Source organism: Entelurus aequoreus, linkage group LG15 (assembly GCF_033978785.1).
Source record: "Entelurus aequoreus isolate RoL-2023_Sb linkage group LG15, RoL_Eaeq_v1.1, whole genome shotgun sequence".
NCBI lineage: Eukaryota > Metazoa > Chordata > Actinopteri > Syngnathiformes > Syngnathidae > Entelurus > Entelurus aequoreus.
The window spans coordinates 44,143,050-44,166,509 of record NC_084745.1 but is presented as its reverse complement, the minus strand read 5'-3'; the positions used below and the strand labels follow the sequence as shown (position 1 = coordinate 44,166,509).

The 23,460-nt window shown below is 39.1% G+C and overlaps 1 protein-coding gene across 1 annotated transcript in view; it reads left to right on the top strand.

The window, feature by feature from the left end:
* Nucleotides 1-23,460, top strand: part of tgfbr1b (transforming growth factor, beta receptor 1 b) — a 189,247-nt gene that overhangs the window by 52,729 nt on the left and 113,058 nt on the right. The gene's annotated exons all lie outside the window — the stretch shown is intronic.

Sequence of the window (23,460 nt, the reverse complement as noted above, 5' to 3'; positions counted from 1 at the left end):
AAAAATAAATAAATCACATTGTCATTATGGGGTATTGTGTGTGGAATTTTAAGGACTAAAATGAACATATTCCATTTTGGAATAAGGCTGTAACACAGGGGTATTCAACTAAATAATTTCGGGGGCCACATTTCTAGAAAGCTAAGGACTTCTTCCTTCACTATGTGTCCTATTTTGTACATTCCGGAGAACCAACGTCCTCTACCGTAGACATTTGATTTTGGTCAATTTATTGTGTCAGAGTTAGAGGCGCGCTCTGCTGTTTGTAAGGACCTTCTGCAAAAAAAAATTAAGTCTCTCACAAATTGTTTTGTACTGAACTTGTTGGCCAGTAGTTGAATAGCCCAAATGATGAAAAAGAGAAGACCTAAGATGGAACCTTGAGGAACACCACTAGTATAACTAAAGAAGTTGAACAAATGACTGCATGTGAAGTAAAAACAAGCTACAGCAACACTCGAGTTTAGAGATGTCCGATAATGGCTTTTTTGCTGATATCCGATATTCCGATATTGTCCAACTCTTAATTACCGATTCCGATATCAACTGATACCGATATATACAGCCGTGGAATTAACACATTATTATGCCTAATTTTGTTGTGATGCCCCGCTGGATGCATTAAACATTGTAACAAGGTTTTCCAAAATAAATCAACTCAAGTTATGGAAAAAAATGCCAACATGGCACTGCCATATTTATTATTGAAGTCACAAAGTGCATTATTTTTTTTAACGTGCCTCAAAACAGCAGCTTGGAATTTGGGACATGCTCTCCCTGAGAGAGCATGAGGAGGTCTAGGTGGGCGGGGTTGGGGGGGACAGGGTGTATATTGTAGCGTCCCGGAAGAGTTAGTGCTGCAAGGGCTTCTGGGTATTTGTTCTGTTGTGTTTATGTTGTGTTACAGTGCGGATGTTCTCCCCAAATGTGTTTGTCATTCTTGTTTGGTGTGGATTCACAGTGTGGCGCATATTTGTAACAGTGTTAAAGTTGTTTATACCGCTACCCTCAGACCTGTATGGCTGTAGACCAAGTATGTCTTGCATTCACTTGTGTGTGTGAAAAGCCGTAGATATTATGTGACTGGGCTGGTCTTTAAGGTTTATGGGCGCTCTGTACTTCTCCCTACATCCGTGTACACAGCGGCGTTTTAAAAAGTCATAAATTTCGCTTTTCGAAACCAATACCGATAATTTTGGAACCGATACCGATAATTTCCGATATTACATTTTAAAGCATTTATCGGCCGATAATATCAGCAGTTCGATATTATCGGACATCTCTAGTTTGAAGCAATAAAAAATAGTTTCAAGATCTACAGAGGCAGAAAACAATTACAAAATGTATAAGAACAAGCAATATTACGAACATGTAGAAAATAATATTACAGTCAATTATTGGACCGGAACAAAAACACATTTTCAATTGCATTGAGATCCGGACTATTTGCAGGACATGACCTTGACCTTATGTGTCAAATGATGGAATAAGACACATGTCCAAAATGTCAATGGAAACTTGTGCATTTATTGAAGATGTAATGTAATCTTCCCAGTGCCATTGCCTGACATGCAGCCCCTTATCAGCAATATGACCTTTTCCTGGAACCTCTACTTCCTGGATCTAAATTGTTTTAAGTAGACTGTCAATTTTACAGTAAAAACTTTACATTTACAAAATTTTACTGTAAAATAGTGTGGTTTTTTTTAAAACATTTTACGGAAATGTAAAAACACTACCACTGTTTTTGGGGGTTTTTTTAACAGAAAAAGCTGGCAGCTTAGTTACGTTAAATTTACATTGTTTTTTTTACAACATTATATTGTGAATGGAAAAACAGTACAGGTTCATTTTTTACTCTGGCAACTTAGCTGCCAGTTTTTCTACTGTAAAAACAAATGTACCGTCTTTCCATTTACAGTAATACACCGTTAAAAACAACAACCATAGATTTTACAGTCAAAAACTGGTAGCTCAGTCAACAGAATTTTAACGGAAAAAAACAGGAGTAGTTTTTTTGAATTTACAGTTATATGCTGTAAATAACAATGTAAAATTAATTTAAATTTTTATTCATTTGATGGGTAGTTTGCTGTTAAATATTTTTATTTAGACAAAAACATGTTTGGAAAGTATGATAATATACTGTAATATCTGTTCAGGGTTCGTACGGGTGCTTAAAAACCTTGATCGATAGACAATTATACCTCAATTATTCAATTATACATTTACACACCAATGCCTGAGAAGGAGCAGGATGAAGAAAAATCTTATATTTTTCTGCCCCCTTCAACATAATACGTAGTCTTACTTAATGATATCATATAAACCAACAATTACATCCAAATATAACGAAAACAAACACAAAAACACAAAGAGTGCGAAACTTCATGAAGTACAAACCGAACAAAAACAAGTAATATACACCTCACGGGATGATACAAAATAAATACAAAACCAGGCAAAAAATAAGTAAAATAATAAATATATAGCAAAATGTAAACACTTATGGCTGTCCATATGATCTTATTGTTCTGTCTTTATATATTTTTTCAATTGGAATATATTTTTACAATCTTTTATCTCATTGTAAAGAGAATTCCATAGTTTAACCCCCACCACTGATATGCACATTTGTTTTAAAGTTGTCCTTGAATACTGATGTTGGAAATTACCTTTTCTATGCTCTTCATTCTCACAAGTGATGACAAACATTTTTTGTAAATTTGCTGGTAATGTTTTACTTTTAGCCTTAAACATGACACATAATGTCTGTAACTTTACTAGCTCCTGTAATTTCAATAAACCCGAATTAATAAATAATATGTTAGTGTGTTCTAAGCAATCTACTTTATGAATAATCCTTATAACTCTTTTCTGTAGTTGATACAGAGAAAGTTGCGGTGCACAAGGAATAAAATTTGAAACGTCATTATACAACTAGACATGCTGAAGAGTATGCAAAATACCAGGGAGATGAGAGCGTGAACCGGGTTGCAAATTTTAAAACCAGTGTACTGAGGCAACAAGATTTCGTCAAGAAAGCAAGCGAAAAGAGCGATGCAGCAGTCAAAGCTAGCTACATGGTGAGTGAGATGGTTGCTAGGGCGGGAAAGCTATTCAAAGAAGGTGAATTCATTAAAAAGTGCATGTTAGATTTTTTTTAAGAAATCTTTTCTTGCGGCCCAGCCTCACCCAGTTTCTGCATCCAGTGGCCCCCAGGTAAATTGAGTTTGAGACCCCTGGACTAAAGCAACTCCCTCCACGTTGGAATAAAGCAGGCCTCAATCGCTCGATTGCAGTTAGTCCAAAATGCTGCTGCTCGCCGTTTAACTGGCACTAAATAACATGAGCACATTACCCCCATTTTAGCATCGCTTCACTGGCTCCCAGTTCATTTTAAAATTAGATTTAAAATATTGTTGTTTGTTTTTAAATCTCTTAACGGATTAGCGCCACAATATATGTCAGACCTTTTAAAAAGGTACACCCCCACCAGGTCTCTAAGGTCAGCTGATCAGTTTCTTCAACAAAACTTTGGAACAATATCCCTCTTGCTATTCGGACGTCTCCCTCGTTAATGACTTTTAAATCACGTCTTAAAATATATTTTTACTCTTTGGCTTTTAACCCAGCATGAGAGTTGCCTCTCCTAGTGTGCATGTCTCAACTTCTGTGCAGCACTTTGTGAAACTTATTTTGTTTATTTTAAAATGTGCTATACAAATAAAGTGGATTGGATTGGACAGCAGGATGGGTCGTTTAGAAAAGTCCCACCGAGCTAGAAGGAACTCCGAAAGGTTCCCGAAGTACTAAATCTGCCTGGGTAGTTTTTGGTGGAAACACAGGGGGAACTTTATTTAAAGGCTTACTGAAACCCACTACTACCGACCACGCAGTCTGATAGTTTATATATCAATGATGAAATCTTAACATTGATACAACAATGATCTTAACAACCTTAACATGCCAATACGGCCGGGTTAACTTATAAAGTGCAATTTTAAACTTCCGGTTGAAAACTCCTTTGGATGATGACGTATGCGCGTGACGTAGTCAGTGAAACAGAGGTATGGCTCCCCATTGAAGCCAATACAAAATAGCTCTGTTTTCATTTCATAATTCCACAGTATTCTGGACATCTGTGTTGGTGAATCTGTTGCAATTTGTTCATTGCATTATGGAGAAAGAAGCTGAGCAAGCAAAGAAGAAAGTTGTCGGTGCGAAGCGGAGTATTTTGCGAGGGAAGTCAGCAACACAACACAGCCGGTGTTTCATTGTTTACATTCCCGAAAGATGCAGTCAAGATCGAAGAACTCGGACAACAGAGACTCTAACCAGGAGGACTTTGACTTCGATACACAGACGCCTGTAGAGAACTGGGACAACACAGACTCTTACCAGGATTACTTTGATTTGGACGCGGTACCGTGAGTACGCAGCTGCGCTTCCAAACATTTGATCGCTTGCCCATACGTGCGTGTCACGTACGTAACTCTGGGTAAATATATAAGCTTTATGAACCTTGGGTTAGGTGAACGGTCCTTTGGGCTGAGTGATTGTGTGTGTTGTGCAGGTGTTTGAATTGTATTGGCGGGTTATATGGACGGGAGCTAGGAGCTAGCATAACAAACACCTAGGTGTTTTTATGCGGGATTAATTTGTGGCATACTAAATATAAGCCTGGTTGTGTTGTGGCTAATAGAGTATATATATGTCTTGTGTTTATTTACTGTTGCAGTCATTCCCAGCTGAATATCAGGTCCCACCCGCCTCTCACAGCATCTTCCCTATCTGAATCGCTTCCACTCCCCACTAGTCCTTCACTTGCACTTTCCTCATCCACAAATCTTTCATCCTCGCTCAAATTAATGGGGAAATCGTCGCGTTCTCAGTCCGAATCGTTCTTACTTCTGGCCGCCATCACTGTAAACAATAGGGAACTTTGCGGAAATGTTCAACTGACTACGTCACGCTACTTCCGGTAGGGGCAAGGCTTTTTTTTTGTCAGATACCAAAAGTTGCGATCTTTATCGTCGTTGTTCTCTACTAAATCCTTTCAGCAAAAATATGGCAATATCGCGAAATGATCAAGTATGACACATAGAATAGATCTGCTATCCCCGTTTAAATAAAAACATTTCATTTCAGTAGGCCTTTAAGTGGGGAAGTTCCTGAAAAAGTTCCTGCGGTGGAAAAGGGCCTATAATGGAGTGAATGAAGGAAGGAAATCTCATTGATTTTTGGTGATCATTTTATCATTTAAAAGGTATTTAATCAATCTTTGAGGCTTATTTAAACTTGTGTGGGTGGAGTCACACATCCGCCTGCCAACCTTGCGATCCATCCTTCCCTTACGCTTGAAGCCCTCCTCTTGAGGGTCCCGTGGGAGGGAGAACTTGATCCAACATCGTCACTCATCCTTTGAACTGCGCTTTGCCTGCTCAAGTCGTCTTGGGTGACTTGTGACTCACAAGAAATTGCAAGTTTTTTCAGCTTTTAGTTATAGTTCGGTATCAGGAAACTCAAGATGTGTTTGCAATGAATTATGTATGACATGTACAATTTTCTTACACAATCTATAGAACTGAGAAGACGCCTAATCGTCTATCAAGAAAGATTTATTGCTCTTTATTTTCTATAAACTATGTTTACTCTTCAAAACAAGGTCACAAAATCCAATTCATAATAATAATTTGCAGACCCACAGATAAGAGGGTGAATAATGATCTTTGGGCAGGGTACAATTTGTGCAACAGTGTGTGTGTGTGTGTGTGTGTGTGTGTGTGTGTGTGTGTGTGTGTGTGTGTGTGTGTGTGTGTGTGTGTGTGTGTGTGTGTGTGTGTGTGTGTGTGTGTGTGTGTGTGTGTGTGTGCGCTTGTATTTCTACCCTTCTTGAGACATCAACAAGGAAAAGTACCTTCCATATGAGGACCGGTGAACAAGTGAGGAGCGAAATCATGGTCCCAATACAGAAAACCATTGCATCTAATAGAGAGCCAAATACTAGAGTCTGTGAACATTGCTCCAAAGTCAGGATTTTTTTTGTTGATTTAATGTGCATACAAAAGTAAACATTGACAGGTGCAAAGGCAGCAATACATGATAAAACAAGACGGCAGTTAAAGAAGGACTTCCCTATTCATCCCCGACAAAACCCGCCAGGTGAACAGCTGATTTTAGGACTTCCGGTGCTGATGTAAGACAACCCGCGTACCATATGTGACCATAGGATGAACAAATACACTACGGTACTAAGACTTTTGTGGCCATTAACAGTTAGCTTCTTCAGCTGGGTTGCCCAAAGTGCGGCACAGGGGCAGTCTGGGGTCCGTGACTCCTTTGTCATGGGCTTTAAGCACATTACAAAAAATAGAGATCTCATTTGCACCCCTGGTGGTGAAATCTATCAAAATGAGGGTGGTCCCAAAAAGGAGGGATTTTTCAAATTGACTGTGTCTGTTTTAAAAATGCTCCCCCTCTGATCAACATATGAAATAACAAGTGTGTGTAAGAATTTGAAATGCACCCCCTTTGGCCAAAACTTATTTAAAAAAATAAAATAAATATGTATATAGAGACATACTGCAATAACTTGAAGTAAATAATGATTAAACCAATTACAAACAAAAAATTTCCCCAAAAAATGTTTTAACTAAAAGCTTTCCTTTTTTATATTTGCAAACTATGTATATATTATTATTAATGTTGTAAATACAAATCTTTATATATCTAGAAAGGGTGGTCCTAAAGAGGTAGGCCTTTTTCGCAGGTCTCAAGAAGGTAACTAATACAAGAGTGTGTGTGTGTGTGTGTGTGTGTGTGTGTGTGTGTGTGTGTGTGTGTGTGTGTGTGTGTGTGTGTGTGTGTGTGTGTGTGTGTGTGTGTGTGTGTGTGTGTGTGTGTGTGTGTGTTTGCTGTCAGTAAATATTGGGAAATTCAAAGACACAAATAGCAGTGGTGTGCAAAGTTCGGGACGGAGATCAATTCTGGCTCCCAGCTTGTTTTGTTTTTTTGTCATTTTTAAAAAAGTAAACAATGAAAGAGTCACAAGAAAAAAATTGTTTGCTGTGCAAAAAAAGACAAAAAACAAATAAATATTGACCTCGATAACCAGAACAATTGAAATGAACGTGCAAATTAAAGAAATGTAAAGACAACAGCAGTAAGTCATACAATTATAATTGCCTTCAGGGCGATATAGACGATGTAAATTATGTAAAAATGGTTGACGATAGAGCTTCTAATACTATAGTTATATCGTGTATATATATATATATATATATACATACGTCCTCCACGCAATGTCGCGTCTTAAAACTGTCATGATCTGTGGTCTGGATCATGTTTTTTTTTGTCATTTTCTGTTTGTTAAAGACTCCATAGTTCCTGTTTTTGCGCTCCCTTGTTTGGTCACCATGGCGACTCATTGGTTTCACCTGCCTCATGTGACACACGCACCTGGCTCTAATCAAAGAGACTATTTAAGCCTGTCGTTGCCAGTTAGTCGGGCTGGCAACATTGCTCTGTTGATGTGCTTTTCATGCTCTGTTCATACCCTAGTTCGGGGGTCGGCAACCCGCAGCACTAGAGCCGCATGCGGCTCTTTAGCGCCGCCCTAGTGGCTCTCTGGAGATCTTTCAAAAATGTATGAAGAATGGAAAAAGATGAGGGGAAAAAAAAAATCAATTTTTTTGTTTTAGTATGGTTTCTGTAGGAGGACAAACATGACACAAACCTCCGTAATTGTTATAAATCACACTGTTTATATTAAATATGCTTCACTGATTCAAGTATTTGGTGAGCGCCGTTTTGTCCTACTTATTTTGGCGGTCCTTGAACTCACCGTATAGTCTGTTTACATGCATAACTTTCTCCGACTTTCTAGGACGTGTTTTCTGCCACTTCTTTTTCTGTCTCATTTTGTCCACCACACTTTTAACCTTGTACATGAGTGCACAAAGGTGAGTTTTGTTGATGTTATTGACTTGTGTGAAGTGCTAATCAGACATATTTGGTCACTGCATGACTGCAAGCTAATCGATGCTAACATGCTATTTAGGCTAGTTATATGTACATATTGCATCATTATGCCTAATTTGTAGCTATATTTGAGCTAATTTAGTTTCCTTTAAGTCCTCTTAATTAAATGTATATCTCATGACACATGTAATATGGCTTTTAATTTTTTGCGGCTCCAGACAGATTTGTTTTTGTTTTTTTTGGTCCAATATGGCTCTTTCAACATTTTGGGTTGCCGACCCCTGCCCTAGTTCATGCTGCTCGTTTCATGCCACGGTAAGTGTTGTTTGTTTTATGTCCATAGTTTACTCTAAGTGTTAGTTTTTGTTTCCTTCGCTAAGTTGTGCCTTCGCCTTGAGCGCTTTTTGTTTCTACCCCTTTTATAGTCATAATAAAAAAAAGTTCCTACCTTCAAGCCTTGTCCGATATAGTCCGTTTGCTTCCTGGGAAAACAATCCTCGCAGTAAGCTGCGAAAACCTCCACGTTATGACAGATCTGTCATAACGTGGAGGTTTTCGCAGCTGCAAATCAAAGAAATGTAAAGACAACAGCAGTAAGTCATACAATTATAATTGCCTCCAGGGCGATATTGACGATGTAAATTATGTGACAGATCTGTCATAACGTGGAGGTTTTCGCAGCTTACTGCGAGAATTAAAGGTAATGTAAAGTAGCAAAACAACAGAAATTAGCTTATTATTAGGGGCACTAGAAAAAATTGATTCACATCAGAATCACAATTTTTTTTTACTTATAACGATTTTTAATCGAGTCAAATTTTTCAAGAATCTATTTTTAAAAAGACGCTTGTCCAACCATCTTGGCGCTTACTGGTCATATACTTCAGCAACCAAGAGGAGCTTTTGTAACCTGTTATGAACGTTTTATTGTAATTTATATACCAAATAATATACTGCTCTAATCGTTTTGAATTCTCGATTCCAAACTGCACTTTTTTCAAAAATGTTGCCTATATCGTTCACAGTCAGTACAAGAGACAAGAAGACTGTGGAGGTCTTCCTCCTCCGGGTTCGTCGGACCACCAATCATCGACATGTCAGGCTCTTCCAGGTTTACAAAAGGGTTTTATTTTACAATAAAACGTGCAAAGTCTTTTGGGTGCTTTTCAGAAGCTGTCTTTTCTCAAGTGAGCACACGAATGGTTTTCCTCCAGTGTCGTGTCTCGGTCTCGCTCGCGCTCGGCTTCGCTCTCCACCATCAACGACAATCAACAACCCCCTTCTGTTGACGTCACAAGCTGGAGTGCTGCTCACATTTCCCCATTGTTTACACCAGCAGCGAGAGAGATTCGGACCGAGAAAGCGACGATTACCCCATTAATTTGAGCCAGGATGAAAGATTCGTGGATGAGGAACGTTAGAGTGAAGGACTAGAGTGCAGTGCAGGGCGTATCTTTTTTCGCTCTGACCGTAACTTAGGTACAAGCTGGCTCATTGGATTACACACTCTCTCCTTTTTCTATTGTGGATCACGGATTTGTATTTTAAACCACCTCGGATACTATATCTTCTTGAAAATGAGAGTCGAGAACGCGAAATGGACATTCACAGTGACTTTTATCTCCACGACAATACATCAGCGAAAGCTCTTTAGCTACGGAGCTAACGTGATAGCATCGGGCTCAAATGCAGATATAAACAAAAGAAATAAATCCCTGACTGGAAGGATAGACAGAAAATCAACAATACTATTAAACCCTGGACATGTAACTACACGGTTAATGCTTTCCAGCTTGGCGAAGATTAACAATGCTGTTGCTAACGACGCCATTGAAGCTAACTTTGCAACGGGACCTCACAGAGCTATGCTAAAAACATTAGCTCTCCACCTACGCCAGCCAGCCCTCATCTGCTCATCAACACCCGTGCTCACCTGCGTTCCAGCGATCGACGGAAGGACGAAGGACTTCACACGATCATCCGTGCGGTCGGCGGCTAGCGGCGGCTAGCGTCGGCTAGCGGCGGCTAGCGTCGGCTAGCGGCGGCTAGCGTCGGCTAGCGCGTCTGCTATCCAAGTAAGTCCTCCTGGTTGTGTTGCTACAGCCAGCCGCTAATACACCGATCCCACCTACAACTTTCTTCTTTGCAGTCTCCATTGTTCATTAAACAAATTGCAAAAGATTCACCAACACAGATGTCCAGAATACTGTGGAATTTTGAGATGACAACAGAGCTTTTTTGTATTGGATTCAAAGGCGTACCAATACTTCCGTTTAACTAGTGACGTCACTCGCATACGTCATCATACAAAGACGTTTTCAACCGGAAGTTTCTCTGGAAATTTAAAATTGCACTTTATAAGTTAACCCGTATTGGCATGTGTTGCAATGTTAAGATTTCATCATTGATATATAAACTATCAGACTGCGTGGTCGGTAGTAGTGGGTTTCAGTAGGCCTTTAAAAATGCATTGAACTGTCAACAATACATTCCGTAACCTCCAAAATCCTGTGCTTTTTGCGCATTTAAAAGTCAATAAACCCGCATCAGCAATTAAAACATATCTTATGTGGTACTGTCAAAAGTAAAATAGCAAAAAACCTATTCAAAGTGAAAAAATAAAATATTTGAACTCACAATTTGTAGAACCCTTTCGACGCCGTATAAGCTCTAAAAGCCGTATACAACTAAAAACAACAGCACTGATAGCAGCATAATATGACATGAAGACAATATGAATACTTTTAAATATTTAGGTAATGTTAAAAAAAAAAATCTTTAATTGTTATCATGATTTCTGGTTATGTTAGGCCAGCAGAGAAGGCCTTGCTGGCCCTGACGGCACACCACTGCATAAAACCCATAAAAGTTGGTTCAGTGTTTCTGGAAAAAAAGTATGTCTCAACTGATGCCGTAACTTCCTGAAAAGGCTGCAGCGAATTCGGGTACGTTAGGCCGGGACACTCACAGGAAAAGAAATACAGAAGGAACTGATATACCGCGTATTTGTCTTCTTTAACAGCCTACGGAAGCTGTGGACTTTTTTTTAGCGACTGTGGCCGATGAAATGCATCAGGGAAGAAATGGCGCCAACATTGCAAAAACTGAAATCTAAGTAAGATTAAATATCTCAAATAAGGGTGATATTTGCTTATTTTCTGTCTGATAAGATAATTCTTCTCACTAAGCAGATTTTATGTTAGAGTGTTTTACTTGTTTTAAGGGTTTTGGTCCTAAATGATCTCAGTAAGATATTACAGCTTGTTGCTGAGATTTGATGACCTATATTGAGTAAAACATGCTTGAAACTAGAATATCAACTGTTGCAAAGCTGTGTCATCAACACTCACAAGTATAAAACTACTTTTTTAAAGTAATCATTTCTTATTTCAAGCATGAAAAAAAATCATGATTTTGAAACAATTTTGTCTCCTAATTAAAACTGATGACAGCCAAATGGACTTTGCTGTTTTATTTTCAATGAAACAATAGAAAATACGTACTCGTATAGTAGTACAGTCGGCACAGTACAGTAAACGGACAGTTAATATTTAAACATTTGACATTTCTAACAATTTTGAACAGAAATTGTTCATGCACATTCAGATGAATTCTTCAAAATTACAATTAAAAATGTTTTGGCCGGGCTGTATATATGCGCACTAATTGACTGAAAGAGCACGCACTTGGCGTGATGATGTCATGTTATCGATGGAAAAATGCATTTTTAGACAATATGATTTGCCTGAGCGGCTAAGAGACCCCGAGAGTAACAAGCGGTTGCCTTGTTGCCTTCCATAGGAACAATAAACACATTTTTAGAATAAGTTTGCTGGTTTCAAGAAATGTAATGCCGAGCGCATATCATTATGTCAAGATAATGGCACTAGCATTTACTTAATTTAAGAATATTTTTCAACATATTGAGCAAAAAAGGTCTCTTATTTTTTCTACCATGAAAAGTGCACTTGTTATTAGTGAGAATATTTTTATTTTAAGGTATTTTTGGGTTCATTGAAGTTAGCTACTTTTACTTGTTTTGGAAAGTTTGACAAGCCAAATTTTCTTGTTCTATTGGCAGATAATTTTGCTTAGTTCAAGTAAAATACCCCTAATTTTTGTATATTTTTTTTCTTGTTTTTGAACACTGACTTTTTGCAGTAAACTCAAGCACGTATCCTTTAAAAGTTGTTTTCCTTCTCAGGCATTTTCCCACCACTGCCTTCTCCGCGTCTTATCTCTGGGAAGAGCTGTGAAAACTGACATCACTTCTCTTGTTGCTGCCCCTGGGACTGAAATTTAGCATGACGCTGGTGCGATTTCCACTGCATGCTGCTGAAGTTTGTAGGAAAGCAGGTACCAAGTCGTCTCAATTGACATTTTCCAGTACTTAAAGGCCTACTGAAATGAATTTTTTTTATTTAAACGGGGATAGCAGATCTATTCTATGTGTCATACTTGATCATTTCGCGATATTGCCATATTTTTGCTGAAAGGATTTAGTATAGAACGACGATAAAGATCGCAACTTTTGGTATCTGATAAAAAAAGGCTTGCCCCTACCGGAAGTAGCGTGACGTAGTCAGTTGAACATATACGCAAAGTTCCCTATTGTTTACAATGATGGCCGCATGAAGTGAGAGAGATTCGGACCGAGAAAGCGACGATTTCCCCATTAATTTGAGTGAGGATGAAATATTTTTAAATGAGGAAAGTGCAAGTGAAGGACTAGTGGGGAGTGGAAGATGCTGTGAGAGCCGGGGGTGACCTGATATTCAGCTGGAAATGACTACAACAGTAAATAAACACAAGACATATATATACTCTATTAGCCACAACACAACCAGGCTTATATTTAATATGCCACAAATTAATCCCGCATAAAAACACCTAGGTGTTTGTTATGCTAGCTCCTAGCTACTAGCTCGAGCTAGTTATAGCTCGAGCGGGTAATATGGACGGGATCCTGTATATATAACCCGCCAATACAATTCAAACACCTGCACAACACACACTCACTCAGCCCAAACAACCGTTCACCTAACCCAAGGTTCATAAAGCTTATATATTTAATCAAAGTTACGTACATGACACGCACGTACTGGCAAGCAATCAAATGTTTGGAAGCGCGCGGGTGGGACCTGATATTCAGCTGGGAATGACTACAACAGTAAATAAACACAAGACATAAATATACTCTATTAGCCACAACACAACCAGGCTTATATTTAATATGCCACAAATTAATCCTAATGCTAGCTCCTAGCTACTAGCTCGAGCTAGTTATAGCAAGCGATCAAATGTTTGGAAGCGCAGCTGTGTACTCACGTTATCGCAACTGTGTATCCAAATCAAAGTCCTCCTGGTAAGAGTCTCTGTTGTCCGAGTTCTTCCATCTTGACTGCATCTTTCGGGAATGTAAACAAAGAAGCGCCGGCTGTGTACGTGTTGTTGCTGACTTCCCTCGCAAAATAGACACTTCGCACCGACAACTTTCTTCTTTGCTTGCTCAGCTTCTTTCTCCATAATGCAATGAACAAATTGCAACAGATTCACCAACACAGATGTCCAGAATACTGTGGAATAATGAGATGAAAACAGAGCTATTTCGTTTTGACTTCAATGGTGTCCGAATACTTCCGTTTCAATGATTGACGTCACGCGCATACGTCAACCCTCAGAGGCGTTTCGAACCGGAAGTTTAGCGGGAAATTTAAAATTGCACTTTATAAGTTAACCCGGCCGTATTGGCATGTGTTGCAATGTTAAGATTTCATCATTGATATATAAACTATCAGACTGCGTGGTCGGTAGTAGTGGCTTTCAGTAGGCCTTTAAGTCATAAGCAACATTAAGTGTTTTTGTTGACTACATTAAAACTATATTTATATATGACTTACACAACAAATGCCATCGGAATTGTTTTATTTTCTTCAACACAATGAAATCAGTGTAATAAACATTTCTATAATTTAACTCTTGTTACGATTTAAGGCACCGACGTAAGAGCCACTAGTATTCTGATCCGATACTGATATCAGCCCGATGTCAGCTAAAAAAAAACGTCATATCGGATTGTGTCAGTTTGCCTCAAAAATGTCTGACACAAAAAGTGAGAATGATAGTTGGAATTAGAGATGTCCGATAATATCGGACTGCCGATAAAAAATCATTTATGCTTTAAAATGCAATATCGGAAATTATCGGTATCTGTTTCAAAAAGTAAAATGTATGACTTTTTAAAACGCCGCTGTGTACACGGACGTAGGGAGAAGTACAGAGCGCCAATAAACCTTAAAGGCTGGCCTAGTCACATAATATCTAGGGCTTTTCACACACACAAGTGAATGCAAGCATACTTGGTCAACAGCCATACAGGTCACACTGAGGGCGGCTGTATAAACAACTTTAACACTGTTACAAATATGCGCAACACTGTGAACCCACACCAAACAAGAATGACAAACACATTTCGGGAGAACATCCGCACCGTAACACAACATAAACACAACAGAACAAATACCCAGAACCCCTTGCAGCACTAACTCTTCCAGGACGCTACAATATACACCCCCCGCTACCTCCAACGCCCCACCTCAACCCCGCCCACCTCAACCTCCTCATGCTCTCTCAGGGAGAGCATGTCCCAAATTCTAAGCTGCTGTTTTGAGGCATGTTAAAAAAAATAATGCACTTTGTAACTTTAATAATAAATATGGCAGTGCCATGTTGCCATTTTTTTTCCATAACTTGAGTTGATTTATTTTCAGCGGGGCATCACAACAAAATTAGGCATAATAATGTGTTAATTCCGCGACTGTATATATCGGTATCGGTTGATATCAGAATCGGTCATTAAGAGTTGGACAATATAGGAATATCGGATATCGGCAAAAAAGCCATTATCGGACATCTCTAGTTGTAATAATCACAATAAGTAAAACAGAAAATAACTGGTCGTTCCTCGTGTTGTAGTCGAGTCATTTGCAAAAGTTGAGCATGCTAGGCTATAGGCTACGAGGAGTTAGCAGCTACACAGCAGCAAAGCACACAATAGCACACAAGCTAGTCATACGTAATAAGTGTCCTTAATTGAACAACACTGCAGCCTAAAACAGCACATTTGTCAATATAAACACGTATCAAGTAACCATTGTTGCATATTTCTTACGTGTACAAAGTCTCCAAAGCAGAAGTGTAATAGAAAATATCCAGTAACAAACGTGTCCGCATCATTCAATTTTACTGCGTCATGAGCTGAAAAGGGAAGTGCATATTTTTGGGAATTTTGCCTATCGTTCACAATTAGAGATGTCCGATAAATGCTTTAAAATGTAATATCGGACATCTCTAGTTTGTACTTTTTTTTAGTTATTGTGTATGATTGACTTTGTTTTGATGTAAGAAAAGAGAATATGGAACAAGTTTAAATCTTTTGTTGATATTGTTGAAATATCAATAGGAATCGGCACAAAAATAAATGAATATATCAATTTACAGTTAATACATGTGATCGGTAGTGCCGATCTTACTCATGAATGATTGCAGCATAAAACTCATCCCTTAGTTCAACTAATATTAATACCAAATCGGTACTTGTGAAAGAGTGCCAGTACTTAAAGAGGTACTGAAAAAATATACACATACGCGTTTGTCAAAAAAATTTACGAAACCTTTTTTTTTTTTTTTTTACAGTTATTAGTTGACCAAACTAGTGATTTAACCCTTGTGTGGTGTTCGGGTCTGTGGGACCCGTTTTCATTTTTTATTAAAAGAAAAATGATACAATTAATTCATTTTTCAAATTGAGACTCACTGACTTTAGCTCATTTTCTGTGAAGAACATATATCAGAATACATATTTAATGACCACACACCATACACCCCCCTACACATTTATATTACATATAAGATGTCCGGGTCCACTGGACCCGGGGCTAATAGAAGTGTGGAAATTGATGTTCTGTGTACCACACACACACAGCAGGCCTAGACAGGAGGAGGACAGAGTGTAGGTACATAGAACATCAGAGGGTCAAATGTGCGAGAAAATGAGAGCAGACAGTGTTGACAAACAATGTTGCAACCTTGCATGGGAACCGCAGGTGCAGAAACACAAAAGAAGAATCCCTGTGGGATGCAGAAACTGGCAGAGATATTTTCCTTGCAACGTTTATATAGTTGTTACTCAGCCAGCGTTTGTGGGTCTGATGGGCCCGTTGCATTTTGTGGCTTTTAATGCCTCACAATCAAACACTTTTATGTTAAAATACTGAACAGATGTTTATTGGGATAAGGCAGGGGTCGGCAACCCAAAATGTTGAAAGAGCCATATTGGACCAAAAAAACAAAAACAAATCTGTCTGGAGCCGCAAAAAATTAAAAGCCATATTACATGTGTCATGAGATATAAATTTAATTAAGAGGACTTAAAGGAAACTAAATTAGCTCAAATATAGCTACAAATGAGGCATAATGATGCAATATGTACATATAGCTAGCCTAAATAGCATGTTAGCATCGATTAGCTTGCAGTCATGCAGTGACCAAATATGTCTGATTAGCACTCCACACAAGTCAATAACATCAACAAAACTCACCTTTGTGCACTCATGTACAAGGTTAAAAGTGTGGTGGACAAAATGAGACAGAAAAATAAGTGGCATAAAACACGTCCTAGAAAATCGGAGAAAGTTATACATGTAAACAGACTATACGGTGAGTTCAAGGACCGCCAAAATAAGTAGGACAAAACGGCGCTCGCCAAATACTTGAATCAGTGAAGCATATTTAATATAAACAGTGTGATTTATAACCATTACGGAGGTTTGTGTCATGTTTGTCCTCCTACAGAAACCATACTAAAACAAAAAAATTGATTTTTTTCCCCTCATCTTTTTCCATTCTTCATACATTTTTGAAAAATCTCCAGAGAGCCACTAGGGCGGCGCTAAAGAGCCGCATGCGGCTCTAGAGCCGCGGGTTGCCGACCCCCGGGATAAGGTAAACATCTGTTCAGTATTTTAACATAAAAGTGTTTGATTGTGAGGCATTAAAAGCCACAAAATGCAACGGGTCCATCAGACCCATAAACGCTGGCTGAGTAACAACAATATGAACATTACACAAGGGTTAAATACATCAGTAATACAAATAAATGTATAACTAAAAACGAATTGTCAAAAACCAGCAGCAAATAAAAAACAGTCCAATACACGACTTGCTTGTAATGTTGGTTCTCATAATTCCGTGGTTCATGAATGCATCTGCACAACAAAGAGGTGTCGTGACGTTGTAGTTAGCGTCACGGAGCGAGCTATGCCGTGGCTTAGCGCTGGTAAGGTCGACAATAAAGTTTCAAACCAGCGTCACGGTGTGTGTGTGCTGTATGTACTTACGCACTCGTAGTTGGCTTACTCTGGTTGGTCAGCAGATGTGTTTGTAAACATCCTCCCCCTTTTGGTGCGGGTTCACACAGTAAAAATTCCAAGCATGCCGAAATGCATCACAGCAAGCCAGGGGGACATTTCTCTCTTTTCTCCGAGCGGTTGGTGGTAGGCGCAAAAACGTCAACAGGAAGTGGGTCAGCGGAGTGGATAAAAGAAACGCAACAGTGTTTGTAATAGATGTATGATTTATTGATTAGATAGTTTATGAAAAAGAATTATATATATATACTGTCGCTATCAAAAGTTTAGATACACTTGTAGAGAACATAATGTCATGGCTGTCTTGAGTTTCCAATCATTTCTACAACTCTTATTTTTTTGTGATAGAGTGATTGGAGCACATACTTGTTGGTCACAAAAAACGTTCATGAAGTTTGGTTCTTTTATGAATTTATTATGGGTCTACTGAAAATGTGACCAAATCTGCTGGGTCAAAAGTATACCGTATTTTTCAGAGTATAAGTCACACCGGCCGAAAATGCATAATAAAGAAGGAAAAAAACATATAAGTCGCACTGGAGTATAAGTCGCATTTTTTGGGGACATTTTTTGATAAAACCCAACACCAAAAATAGACATTTGAAAGGCAATTTAAAATAAATAAAGAATAGTGAACAACAGGCTGAATAAGTGTACGTTACATGACGCATAAATAACCAACTGAGAACGTGCCTGGTATGTTAACGTAACATATTATGGTAAGAGTCATTCAAACAACTATAACATATAGAACATGCTATACGTTTACCAAACAATCTGTCACTCCTAATCGCTAAATCCCATGAAATCTTATACGTCTAGTCCAGGGGTCGGCAACCCGCGGCTCCGGAGCCGCATGCGGCTCTTTGACCACTATGATGCGGCTCAGCTGCATACTTGCCGACCCTTCCGATTTTCCCAGGAGACTTACTCAGTGCCTCTCTTAGAAATCTCCTGGGGCAAATATTCTCCAATTTTCACCCTGGCAACTAAATTAAGGGCGTGCTGTGATGGCACTGCATTTATTATCAATCAATCAATCAATGTTTATTTATATAGCCCTAAATCACAAGTGTCTCAAAGGGCTGTACAAGCCACGACATCCTCGGTACAGAGCCCACATACGGGCAAGGAAAACTCACCCCAGTGGGACGTCAATGTGAATGACTATGAGAAACCTTGGAGAGGACCGCATACACTACCGTTCAAAAGTTTGGGGTCACCCAAACAATTTTGTGGAATAGCCTTCATTTCTAAGAACAAGAATAGACTGTCGAGTTTCAGATGAAAGTTCTCTTTTTCTGGCCATTTTGAGCGTTTAATTGACCCCACAAATGTGATGCTCCAGAAACTCAATCTGCAAAGGAAGGTCAGTTTTGTAGCTTCTGTAACGAGCTAAACTGTTTTCAGATGTGTGAACATGATTGCACAAGGGTTTCCTAATCATCAATTAGCCTTCTGAGCCAATGAGCAAACACATTGTACCATTAGAACACTGGAGTGATAGTTGCTGGAAATTGGCTTCTATACACCTATGTAGATATTGCACCAAAAACCAGACATTTGCAGCTAGAATAGTCATTTACCACATTAGCAATGTATAGAGTGTATTTCTTTAAAGTTAAGACTAGTTTAAAGTTATCTTCATTGAAAAGTACAGTGCTTTTCCTTCGAAAATAAGGACATTTCAATGTGACCCCAAACTTTTGAACGGTAGTGTATGCGGGTAAGCTGTGTGGCTGTTGAACAAGTATGCCTTGCTGTCACTAACGTGTGCAAGCAGAAGCTGCATTCAACATATGGCTGAGCAGGTACGCTGTTTGAGCAGTCTGTAGAGGGCGCTAAAGGCAGTGTCATCACGCACTAAATGTCGGGTGTCTCCCGGAAAAATTGGGAGGGTTGACAATGATGGCGCTGTCAAGCGCCATTCATATAAAACTTGCGGGCTGCACTAACATTAAATTGCCATATTAAGGTGCGGTGTCTGAGACCCCTGGTTAAAACATAGCACAAAGCAAAAAAAACTTTGTATGCAGTGTTATTTCATTTTAAATTTCAAAAGAGTTTTGTGGCTCCCATTGTTTTCTTTAATTAGTGAAACTCGTCAAAATGGCTCTTTGAGTGATAAAGGTTGCCGACCCCTGGTCTAGTCTCTTACGTGAATGAGCTAAATAATATTATTTGATATTTTAAGGTAATGTGTTAATAATTTCACACATAAGTCGCTCCTGAGTATAAGTCGCACCCCCGGCCAAACTATGAAAAAAACTGCAACTTATAGTCCGAAAAATACGGTACATACAGTAATGTTAATATTTGGTTACATGTCCCTTGGCAAGTTTCACTGCAATAAGGCGCTTTTGGTAGCCATCCACAAGCTTCTGGTTGAGTTTTTGACCACTCCTCTTGACAAAATTGGTGCAGTTTAGCTAAATGTGTTGGTTTTCTGACATGGACTTGTTTCTTCAGCATTGTCCACACGTTTAAGTCAGGACTTTGGGAAGGCCATTCTAAAACCTTCATTCTAGCCTGATTTAGCCATTCCTTTACCACTTTTGACGTGTGTTTGGGGTCATTGTCCTGTTGGAACACCCAACTGCACCCAAGACCCAACCTCCGGGCTGATGATTTTAGGTTGTCCTGAAGAATTTGGGTGTAATCCTCCTTTTTCATCGTCCAATTTAAAGCACCAGTTCCATTGGCAGCAAAACAGGCCCAGAGCATAATACTACCACCACCATGCTTCACGGTGGGGATGGTGTTCCTGGGATTAAAGGCCCCACTTTTTCTCCTCCAAACATATTGCTGGGTATTGTGGCCATTGTGTCACTGAAGGCATCAAAACTATGAATGAACACATGTGGAGTTATGTACTTTACAAAAGGTGAAATAACTGAAAACATGTTTTATATTCTAGTTTCTTCAAAATAGCCACCTTTTGCTCCGATTACTGCTTTGCACACTCTTGGCATTCTCTCGATGAGCTTCAAGCACACCTGTGAAGTGAAAACCATTTCAGGTGACTACCTCTTGAAGCTCGGGCCCAGCGAAGCCGGCGGCATTTTTGAGTGTTTGGCTTTGCATAGGAGAGTTTTTACTTGCGCTTACAGATGTAGCGACGAACTGTAGTTACTGACAGTGGTTTTCTGAAGTGTTCCTGAGCCCATGTGGTGATATCCTTTACACACTGATGTTGCTTTTTGATGCAGTACCGCCTGAGGGATTGAAGGTCCGTAATATCATTGCTTACGTGCAGTGATTTCTCCAGATTCTCTGAACCTTTTGAGGATTTTACGGACCGTAGATGGTGAAATCCCTAAATTCCTTGCAATAGCTGGTTGAGAAATGTTGTTCTTGAACTGTACGACAATTTTCTCACGCATTTGTTCATAAAGTGGTGACCCTCGCCCCATCCTTGTTTGTGAATGACTGAGCATTTCATGGAAACTGCTTTTATACCCAATCATGAAAAGGATTTGCAAATCATTGTATTCAGTTTTTATTTACGATTTACACAACGTGCCAACTTCACAGGTTTTGGGTTTTTTATAAGGGGTGTGCAGTGTCTGAGGCATGGACTTAACAAGTGACAAACGGTACTCTTCAGATCTGCTTGGCCGGTTTGAGGTCATGTAGCATTTTTTTCAATTTCCACCACACTATTTGCAGGACATGACCTTTACCTTATGTGTCGAATGATGGAATAACAATAGTGTCCAAAATGTCAATGGAAACTTGTGCACTTATTGAAGATGTAATGTAATCTTCCCAGTGCCATTACTTGACATGCAGCCCAGTGTCATCAATAGGACCTTTTCCTGGAACCTCTGCTTCCTGGATCTATAGGTTCCTGTAGAAGTGTGTGGTTTGTGTTTCCCCTGCATTTCCCAGATCATGGTAGTTCATGCAAATCAGGTTGATGACGTATGGAGGAGTGGTTTACTATACTACTGTCTTACAGTTCGGTCAGACGGTGACTCCATTTTTCACCCATTTATTCTTCATTAGTTTTGCTGTGCATTTTCTGTTTTCAAGACATTGCTATAAATTGTCTGTCTTGATGCTTCAATGTTTTCCTTGGTCTACCAGTACGCTTGCCTTTTACAACCTTCCCATGTTGTTTGCACTTGGTCCAGATTTTACACACAATGACTGTGAACAATCAACATATTTTGCAAAATATCGTGACGATTTACCTTTTTAACCTCTTAAGGCCCAAGCTGTTTGTTTACATGCTTTTTTTTCTTTCTCTTTGCTATGTGGGCTTATTGGACCCTAATTAAAATAAAAACTAAGAATCATCTTTTTATATGATGTACTTAGTCCATAAGTAACAAACGTGTACTTCATGTTTAGTGACATGCTAATTCTTATTTTTACACTTTTTTTCCAAATTCCATTGTATGTTATACTCTTCTGACACCACCAGGTGGCAGTATAAGTGTCCACATAAGGGCCATAAGACACCAATTCAGTAGTGTACACAATTTTGGAAATAAAAGCTAAAAGGTGCTGTCCACGCATGTGGCCACTAAGCCTTTAGAGGTTTTTAGAGGAATTTGATAATCCTCTTTTTTGTTTAAATTGACATCCTGTGTTGGAGCCATGATTCATGTCAATCCACCTGGTGCAACAGCTCTTCAAGATGTAAATATTCCTGATAGGCTCCAGCACCCCCCGCGACCACATAAGGGACAGGCGGTAGAAACTGGATGGATGGAACTGCCGATTAATGAACAGATTTAATCTGATGCAGGTTTTAGCATAGTACCGTGTTTTCCGGACTATAGGGTGCACCGGATTATAAGGCTCACTGCCGATGAATGGTCTATTTTCGATCTGTTTTCATATATTAGGCGCACCAGATTTGAGGGCGCATTAAAGGAGTCATATAATAATTTTTTTAAATAAATGTAAAACACTTCCTTGTGGTCTACATAACATGTACTGGTGGTTCTTTGGTCAAAATGTTGCATAGATTATGTTTTACAGATAATCTTCAAGCCGCTTTCTGACAATCGCTTTCGGATGCGCCGTTTTGTGGGCGGTCTTATTTACGTGGCTCACCTTCGACAGCGTCTTCTCCCCGTCATCTTTGTTGTAGCGGTGTAGCGTGCAAGGACGGGAGTGGAAGAAGTGTCAAAAGATGGAGCTAACTGTTTTAATGACATTCAGACTTTACCTAAATTAATAACGGAGCAGCATCTCCTCATCCGGAAACAACAATAACGCCAAAAATGTGTCCTGTGAAAAAACGTCCGACCGGAACTCTCTAATAACTAAAGTGAATAATGTAAACTCACTACACCGGTATGTTTTAGCGCTTTTATGGTGAGTTCACTGACAGATATAAGTAAGAACTTTACACTACTTTATATTACAAATGGCAACAGTGGAGGATGAATGTCACATAACAAGAAGATAGAGAAAAAGAAGAAGCTTATCGACTACGGTGTCGGTACAGACTACAAAGGTGGACGCGCACAATTTTTCAGGACTTATGCAGATCCCAAATACAGATCAGCAAGTACCAGAAGGTAAGAAAAGTTGCTTTTGCATAATATTGCAAAAGAAAACGCCAGATAATACGTCTTACCTTATACACACAACATAATAATACTCGTGTGTTGAAGCACAGTACAATCCATCAAGCGGTGCGGCTTCATAGCTTACCAAAGTCGCACTAAAAAATGTTGATAGATTTTTGAGCGCCGTGTGTAATGTTCTATATTTTCAATGGAACACATAAAATGTTGGTGTTGTTTACTTGAGTCATATTGCCATCATAGTGCAGTCTACACGTATCTCTTATGTTTGACTGCCATCTACTGGTCACACTTATCATTACACCATGTACCAAATAAAATAGCTTCGAGGTCGGTAAGCAAAACCAGAATTGTTCCGTACATTAGGCACACTGTCAAGTTTTGAGAGGGAGAAAAAGGATTTTAAGTGCGCCTTATAGTCCGGGAAATACGGTAAATGAACATTTACAGGCTGATTCCACAATGATTTCCTCAAAATTGAGTGATTCCATATTTTCAATTTG